The 8,732-nt window shown below is 45.0% G+C and overlaps 1 pseudogene; it reads right to left on the reverse strand.

The window, feature by feature from the left end:
• Nucleotides 1-1,238: 1,238 nt before the first annotated feature.
• LOC114617737 lies at nucleotides 1,239-4,884 on the reverse strand (annotated as a pseudogene).
• Between the last annotated feature and the right edge of the window lie 3,848 nt (nucleotides 4,885-8,732).

Here is an 8,732-nt window from a genome sequence, read left to right on the forward strand (position 1 = left end):
GAGAATCCCAAGGGTTCTGATTAATTTTCTCTGTTAGTTTTCCTGTGGAGTTCCTATCCCCTTGGGGGCACAATCATTCCCCCATTTGTCCGTAAGAGTCCCCAGACTCTATCCACTGTTTGGCTGTGTGTTCTGCATCTGTCGGATTCAGCTACTCGGTGAAGTGTCTCTGAGGACAGCCATGCTAGACTCCTCTCTGCAAGCATAACAGAGTATCATTAACAGGATCAGGGATTGATGTCTGGCCATGGATAGGTCTCAAGCTGGTCCGATTATTGGTTGTCATTTCCTCAGTCTCTGCTTCATCCATTGTTTGGGTATAAAATTTTGTGTTTCAGTTGATGTCCCTAACATTCCAAAGGGGTTCTTGCCTGGATGCAGGAGATAGTCTCTTCAGGTCCCATATTGCCAATGCTGTAAGTCACAGCTAATGTCACCAGCATTGACTCTTGGTTAACTTCTTTCTTTCTTTCTTCCTTTCTTCTTTCCTCTCTTCCTTCCTTCCTTCCTTCCTTCCTTCCTTCCTTCCTTCCTTCCTTCCTTCCTCCCTCCCTCCCTCCCTCCCCCTCTCTCTCTCTCTCTTTCTTTCTTTCTTTCTTTCTTTCTTTCTTTCTTTCTTTCTTTCTTTCTCTCTCTCTCTCTCTCTCTCTCTCTCTCTCTCTCTCTCTCTCTCTTTCTTTCTTTCTTTTTCTTGCGTCAGTTGCTGTTTATTGACATTCAGGTAGGCACTATAGTAACAGGCTTGGACACTCTGGAGAATGCAGAATACAAGGTGGAGAGTGGAACGTCTGCAGTGACAGCTGTGAAGTGCACGAGGAGGAGTGGGAAGGCCAAAGCTGTTGAGAAAGCAAGTCAGGGCCAGGGCAAACAGTCATCTACACTGGTATCCTGGGCCCTATGCCCTCAGCCCGTACTCTTGCCCTCTCCTGACACCAGCTAGGGCTGGGAATTCTCTGGACAACCTTCTACAGGATCAAAGTACACAGAGATGATGCTCCCGTTCTGTGATAAAGTCAGAGAGTTTCCAATCCTGTATTCCTCCTTCACCCCTGGTTCAAGTAGGGGCATGAAAAATAGCTGGACTCTATTGCGTGTTTCAGAGTCATTAATTTTTCCTGGCATCCCAGCCTACCAGTGCCACACTGTGGCCCAGATGAGCAATATAAGCATTGCTGGCCTAATGGATAGGATAGGGGAGGGAAAGGGACAGGGGCTAGAAGACGGGCTCCAGACGGCCATCAAGGTACAGGCACTACATGCATGGTGTTGTTGAAGCCGGAGCCAGGGCGCCACCGGGTCAACACAATGACCACATCTGCCTTCTTGAAGAAGCCTCGGGCCTTGCCAACATCCATGGCCTCAGCCCAGGTATTTAGTACAGCATTCTCACACAGCACAGGGAAGAGGCCATGGTACAGATGGGCCTGGTGAGCAGTCTAGGGATCGCGCATCACAGCAATGATAGAAGCTCAAGGGCGGTACCTGGCCACTTGATGAGCATTCCTGCCAGTCTTGGTGAGCACGATAATGGCCCCACTGCATCACTTGAAGGAGACCTCCACGGCACCCACAGCGGCAGCTTCCGTGGGGTCGCTGGTAATGGGCGCCAGGCGGCGGAGTTCCTCGAATAACTGCAAGTGGTAGATGGCAGCCTCTGCCTCTCGGGCAATCAGGTGTTAAATGCGAACAGCCTCCAGAGGGTAGTCCCCCTTGGCTGTTTCTTCGGACAGCATGATGCAGTCTGCTCCATCTAGGATTGCAGTGGCCACATGACTCCCTTCAGCACGGGTGGGGCGTGGCTTTTTGATCATTGTTCTCCAGCATCTGTGTGGCACAGATGACAGGCTTCCTGGCTCAGTTGCATTGCCCGATCATCATCTTCTGAGCAAGGAAGATCTCTGCAGGAATCTCAATGCCCAGGTCACCACGAGCCACCATGATCCCATCGATGGCCTCTAAAATCTCATCAAACCTGCGGACACCTTCATGGTTCTCAATTTTGCTGTTGATCTTGATGTTCTTCCCCTTCTCTCCCAGGACCTTCCTAACATGAACATCGACTGTCTTTCAGATGAAAGACGCAAACACCGTGTCCACATCCTGTTCCACCCCAAACTTCAGATCCTGGATGTCTTTTTCTGACACGGCAGGGAGGTCCACACAGCGCCAGGCAGGTTAACGCTCTTCTTGCTGCCCAAGGAGCCACCATTCTCCACCTTTGTCACCAAAAAATTCAGCACCTTTCTCCTTCACCTGCAGTGAGATGAACCCATCGTTCACGTAGATCTTGCTACCCACCTCCACTACCTAGCATACGTTCTTATAGTCCAACCACAGGATGTTCTCGTCACACTTCTCCATACAAGTGTTGTCCAAGGTGACCTACAGAGTGGCTCCCTTCTTCAGCTCGACCTCTGCAGTGCCGCTGTCCTTGATGAGTCCAGTTCAGATCTCAGGTCCCTTTGTGTCCAGAGCCACCACAACGGGACGATAGAGAATGGGATCAGATGTAAAGCTTTCTGTGGCTGCATGTACATTCTTAATGGTCTCTGCATGGTACTCATTGGTTCCATGAGAGAAATTCAGCCGAGCCACATTCATTCCAGACTTAATCATCTCCTTCATCATTTCCGCAGATCGGGAATCAGGGCCAATGGTACAAATGATGCCAGTGTTGCGGGCTATGATGGGCACGGAGTCAATGTCCAGGCAGCACATGTGCTCCAGGAAGGTGTCGGCCATGGCTAGATGGAGCTTCTGGGTCTGAATGAAGGCAGTCCCTGCTTTGCTGTGTGGCTTGGCATGGTTCCTGATGTCCTCCCACGTACTTCAGATCCTACTGCAGTGTCAGGTCAGGACGCATCGCTGCTGTCCGTAGTCAACTTTCTTATTCCAGGTCTCTGTATCATCTTGCCCCGTACCTCCCCACCCCTGACAGTTGCAGAATTACGTTTATTCTCATGGCTAACTGACCATCCTTCCTATCCTTCCACACATAGGATTCTGATCCTCCCATTCTCCTCCCTCTCCCCTCTCCCACTCAGATCCCTCCATCCATCTGCTTCTTATGACTATTTTATTCCCCTTTCGAAGGGAGATTCAAGCATCCTTGCTTGTGCCTTCCTTCCTATTTAGCTACTTAGGATCTGTGGAGTGTAGCTTGAGTTTTATGTATTTTGTGGCTAATAGCCACATATAAGTGAGTAAATAGCATCCATGTCCTTTTGGGACTGAATCACCTAACTCAGGATGATTTCCTCAAGGTCCATCCATTTGTCTGCAATATTTTGTCAAAGGCTTTTTCAGCATCTAGTGAGATCATTATGTGATTTTTTTCCTTTGACTTTGTTTATATAGTGGATTACATTGATGGAATTCTGTATATTGAACTATCCCTTCATACCTGGGATGAAGCCTACTTGATCATGGTGAATGATGATTTTGATGTTCTTGGATTTGGTTTGTGAGAATTTAAGTGAGTATTTGTTGGGTCTTTGTGTGGTTTAGGTATTAGCATAACTGTGGCTTCATAGAACAAATTATGTAGTATTCCTGTTTCTATTTGCTGGAATAGTTTGATAGTATTGGAATTAGGTCGTCTTTGAAGGTCTGATAGAATTCTGCACTAAAACCATCTGGCCCTAGGCTTCTTTTTGGTCAGGAAACTTTTAATGACTGCTTCTATTTCCTTAGGGGTTACAGAAGAGTTTAGATGGTTTATCTGATTCTTGTTTAAGTTTGGTATATGGTGTCTGTCTAGAAATCATCCATTTTGTCTAGATTTTCCAGTTTTGTTGAGTATAAGCTTTTGTAGTAGGATCTAATGATTTTTTGAATTTCTGCAGTTTCTGTTGTTATGTCTCCCTTTTCATTTCTGAGTCTGTGAATTTGTATATTTTCTCTGTGCTCTTTATTTAATTTGGCTAATAGTTTATCTTTATTATTTTCTCAGACAGCTCTTAGTTGTTTTGATTATTTGTATTGTTCTCTTTGTTTCTAATTGATTTATTTCAGTCCTGAGTTTGATTATTTCCTGCCATCTACTCCTCTGTGGTGTGTTTAATTCTTTTTCTTCTAGAGCTTTCAGATGTGCTGTTTAGTTGCTAGTTTTAGTTGTTTAGTTTTAGTTGCTCTCCAGTTTCTTTACGAAGGCACTTAGTGCTGAGAATTTTCCTCTTGCACTGCTTTCATTGCATCCGATAAGTTTAGGTATGCTATGCCTTCATTTTCATTAAATTCTAGAAAGTCTCTAATTTCTTTCTGATTTCTTGCTAACCAAGTTATCATTGAGTAAAAAGTTGTTTAGTTTCTCTGAGTATGTGCGCTTTCTGTTGTTTTTGTTGTTATTGAAGACCAGCCTTAGTCTGTGGTGATCTAATAAAATGCATGGGGATATTTCAATCTTCTTGTGTATGTTGAGGCTTGTTCTCTAGTGATAAAGGTAACTTCTCAGACAGCTGTGACCAGTTTGTAAAGCCATAAGTTCCTGATAGCACCATAAAGGTCTGTAGAGTTCCCCTTCCCTAGTTGTGCAGCTCTATCTCACTGCCTGAACAAATGGTATTATGTTTGAAGAATGACTTCCCTTGTCACCTCCCCTGTCACATAACCCCCAAATCTAAGAATCTCTTATGTATAAAAAACTCATAGCCACTAGACGTGAGATGACAATTGTGCAGTGGTAACAGTTTGCGACTTGAACCTGGTTGGAATACAGTCACGTTTGTTTCTCTGCATCGGGTCAACAGTTCTTTGAGCTCTTCTGGGTATCCTGAGACCTGGGCATAACACCATATCTCCATGAAGATGTTCCCAACCCCCTACTCCCCACTCTGTCAGACCCATAAACTCCCTGTGGCCTCCTGACCTGAGGGTCAGGCGCATCTTCGCTGAATGAACCCAGACCCCATAGTCATCTGCTATATATGTGTTGGGAGCCTCAAATCAGCTGGTGTATGCTGCCTTGTTAGTGGTTCGGTATCTGAGAGATCTCAAGGGTCCAGGTAAATTGAGACTACTGGTCCTCTTATAGGATTTCCCACCTCCTCAGCTTCTTCCAGCTTTTTCCTAATTCAATCACAGGGGTCAGCAGCTTCTGTCCATTGGTTGGGTGCAAATATCTGCATCTGACTCTTTCAGCTGCTTGTTGGGTCTTTCAGAGGGCAGATATGGTAGGTTCCTTTTGGTAAGCACTCCATAGCCTTAGTAATAGTGACAGGCCTTGGTGTCTTCCCTTGAGTTGGATCCCACTTTGGGCCTGATGCTGGGCTTTCTTTTCCTCGAGATCTTCTCCATGTCCATTCTTGCAGTTCTTTCAAACAGGAAAAATTATGGGTCAGAGTTTTGACTGTGGGATGGCAATTCGATCTCTCACTTATGCCTTGTGTTTCTGTTGAAGGTGGGCTCTACAAGTTCCATCTCCCCACTGTAGGATATTTCATCTAGGGTCCCTCTATTTGAGTCCTGAGAGACTCTCACCTCCCAGGTCTCTGGTACGTTATGAAAGGTCCCCCCAACCTCCTACCTTCCGAAGTTTTCTGTTTCAATTCTTGTGCTGTCCCTCAGAACTTCAGTCCTTTTCCCTCATCCAATACTAGTTCATGTTCCCCTCTCCCCTGATCTGGTCTCTTTTCCCTCTTTGGTCCCTTCCTTCCCTCCCTCCCAGCTTGTGTTTGCTTTAACACTTTCTAAATCTATATTTTATCTTTGCTGCCCTGTTTCCTTCAGGGTACCACACCCATGGGGCTGCTTTCTCTTTGCACCTTGGTTTTGGGCTTCTTGCCATCCAGCTCCTTCACAGTGTGGTCAGTCTTATGCCCCTCTCATGGTGGGATCCCTTCTTCCTCCTTCATCTGTTGTCCAGGAAATCTAAAAGTTTTTCCTGTTCCCTGTCCAGCGACTGGGCATTGGCAACTTTATTTCCCAATCAGAGCCAACTGAGGGAAAGCATTTTTTTAGCCTACTGTGGGACACTGAAAACAGGTCTTTTGGGCAACAAATTTAGCATAAGAACACAAGCCAGTACATTGGTTTTTGTCCAATTATATGACCAAGCTTGTAGAAGGTTCTCAGTGATGCTGAGAAAAAATATATTCTTTTATATTAGGGAGAAATGTTCTGTAGATACTGTTAAATCCATTTGGTTCATAACTTCTGTTAGTTTCACTGTGTCTTTGTTTAGTTTCTGTTTTGATGGACTATGCATTGGTTAGAATGGAGTGTTGCAGTCTGTGACTATTATTGTGTGAGGTTCAGTGTGTGTTTTGAGCTTTAGTAACATTTCTTTTACAAATGTTGGAGCTCTTGCATTTGGCACATAGATGTTCAGAAATGAATGTTCATCTTCCTGGATATTTCCTTTGATGGATACAAAGTGTACTTCTACATCTCCTTTGATAAATTTTGGTTGAAAATTTATTTTATTAGATATTACAATGGCTACTCCAGCTTGTTTATTAGGACCATTTCCTTGGATTTTTTTCCAGCCTTTTACTCTGAGGTAGTATCTGTTTTTGTCACTGAAGTGTGTTTTCTGAATTCAACAAAATGTTGGGTTCTGTTACATATCCAGTATGTTAGCATGTGTCTTTTTATTAGGTGAATTGAGTCCACTGATACTGAGAGGTATTAAAGATCAATGACTGTTGGTTCCTCTTATTTTTTCTTGTTAGAGGTTGTAGTGTTTGTGTAGTTCTCTTCTTTTGGGTTTGCTGTAAGATGGCTAATTTCTTTGTTTTTCGTGGGTGTATTTTCCTTCCTGTGTTGGAGTCTTCCTTCTAGGATCCTCTATAGGGTTGGATCATTGGAGAGATATTGTTTAAATTTTGCTTTGTCATGGAATATCTTGGTTTCTCCATCTGTGGTAATTGAGAGTTTTGCTGAGTATAGCAACCTAGGCTAGCATTTGTGTTCTCTTAGAATCTGCGTCTTCTGACTTTTATAGTCTGTTGAGAAGTCTGTTGTGATCCTGATAGGTCTGCCTTTATATGTAACTTGGCCTTTTTCCCTTACTGCTTTCAATATTCCTTTTTTGTTCTGTGTATTTAATGGTTTGATTATTATGTGATGTTTACAGCCATACCATCCTAAACATGCCCATTCTCATCTGACTATTATGTGACAGGTGGATTTTCTATTTTGGTCCAATCTATTTGGTGTTCTGTGGGCTTCTTGTATGTTATTGGCTATCTCTTTTTTTAGGTTAGGGAAGTTTTCTTCTATGATTTTGTTGATGATGTTTTCTCGTCCCTAAAATTGGGAATCTTCTCTCTCTTCCTTGCTATTACTATTAGGTTTGCTTCTTGAAAGGACAGTCTGGTTTCTGGTCAAACACTGGCTGGAAACTGCCAAAGACTCCAAGTGATCCTGAGGGACCCTCAGGTGGGACACAGGCGACCCTAAGGGATGGCATGCATTCATCACACACTAGACTCAGACTCTAGGCTCCTGACACCAGGCCACAGATCTCCATAGAATGAGGTTCTTCAGTCACATAGGACAATGCCTAGTAGCCCCTCCACAGGTAGAGGGCATGACTACAGGCCACGGAGCCTCAAGACAGATCTCCATATTAATGAGGTACCTAAAGACCAGAGGGGCATAGCCAAATAAACATTCTTTCCCAGACCCTCCTCCTTGCAAAAGATATTTAACCTCAGGCCTGCCCTGAAAATACTGGGGTATAGTTTTCATCCATTTTCCACAATGACAATAAATATCTTAAGATCATGGACTAATTCTCTTCTTTGAAATTTGCCATGGGGAACAGCGGAGCAGGTCTTCATCCACAGAGCTGCTGCCTAATAATCTCCTGCAGAAGAACTCTCCGTTCCCAGCCACGGAGACCACTAACCCTGCCACTCAAGTCAAGCAAGCATCCACCACACAGCTAAGCGAGGCTCTCATCCCTGTGGGATCCAGACAGTGCTCTCTTCTCCTTTCCCTTTAGACTGTGAGCAAGTCCAGCCCATATGCCCCTACTTCTCAGCCCTTCTGCGCCTCCCCCACAGCAGTGCCTGAGGGCCCAAGGGCCTGAGAACCAACTGGTTCCCAACCGCCTCTTGGTCCAGGGACCCCCTAAGCCAAGAGCTCCAGCTTCCAGGACCTCAGACTTTGCTCCCTCACCCCGACAGTGGAGTCCGGAGGCTTCACAATAGCCCGATGTCCGCCAGAGTGAGCACTGTCAATTTCCCATGCCCTATGAGAGGCCCTGGCCACATGGTGAGACAGATGCGGGACCTACACCAACCCATGCACACTACAACCCAACAGTCCTAATTAGGCAAACATCATGAGACCATTGACTAGCTAGACTTGGGTCTCTCACAGCGCCTGGGCAATACTCAGGGTTTTGGCCCCTGAGCAGTGCTGTCACTCCGAGAATGCTCAGTGCAGTCTTGTATTGAGCTTGTGTACTGTGGAGCTAGTATCATATTGAGCTGAAATCACTCACTGAGGCTATTTATTCGGAGAGTGACCAATGATTTATTATGCTTTTGAGAGTAAGACATTGATATTAAAAAGGGGGCTGGGGCAACAGGTCTCATGTACTGCCCCAGAAAATGGGAATGTATGGTTAAGCTTCAGGTAGCTGAGGAACATGGCTATAGGATTATTGTCAATGACATTGCTTCATATAAAGAAGCTGTGGGAGAATTTGGGAGAATTTGACAGAGAGAGAGAGAGAGAGAGAGAGAGAGAGAGAGAGAGAGAGAGAGAGAGAGAGAGGAGAA

This window comes from Grammomys surdaster, unplaced genomic scaffold (genome assembly GCF_004785775.1).
Source record: "Grammomys surdaster isolate TR1022 unplaced genomic scaffold, NIH_TR_1.0 138, whole genome shotgun sequence".
Taxonomy (NCBI): Eukaryota; Metazoa; Chordata; class Mammalia; order Rodentia; family Muridae; genus Grammomys; species Grammomys surdaster.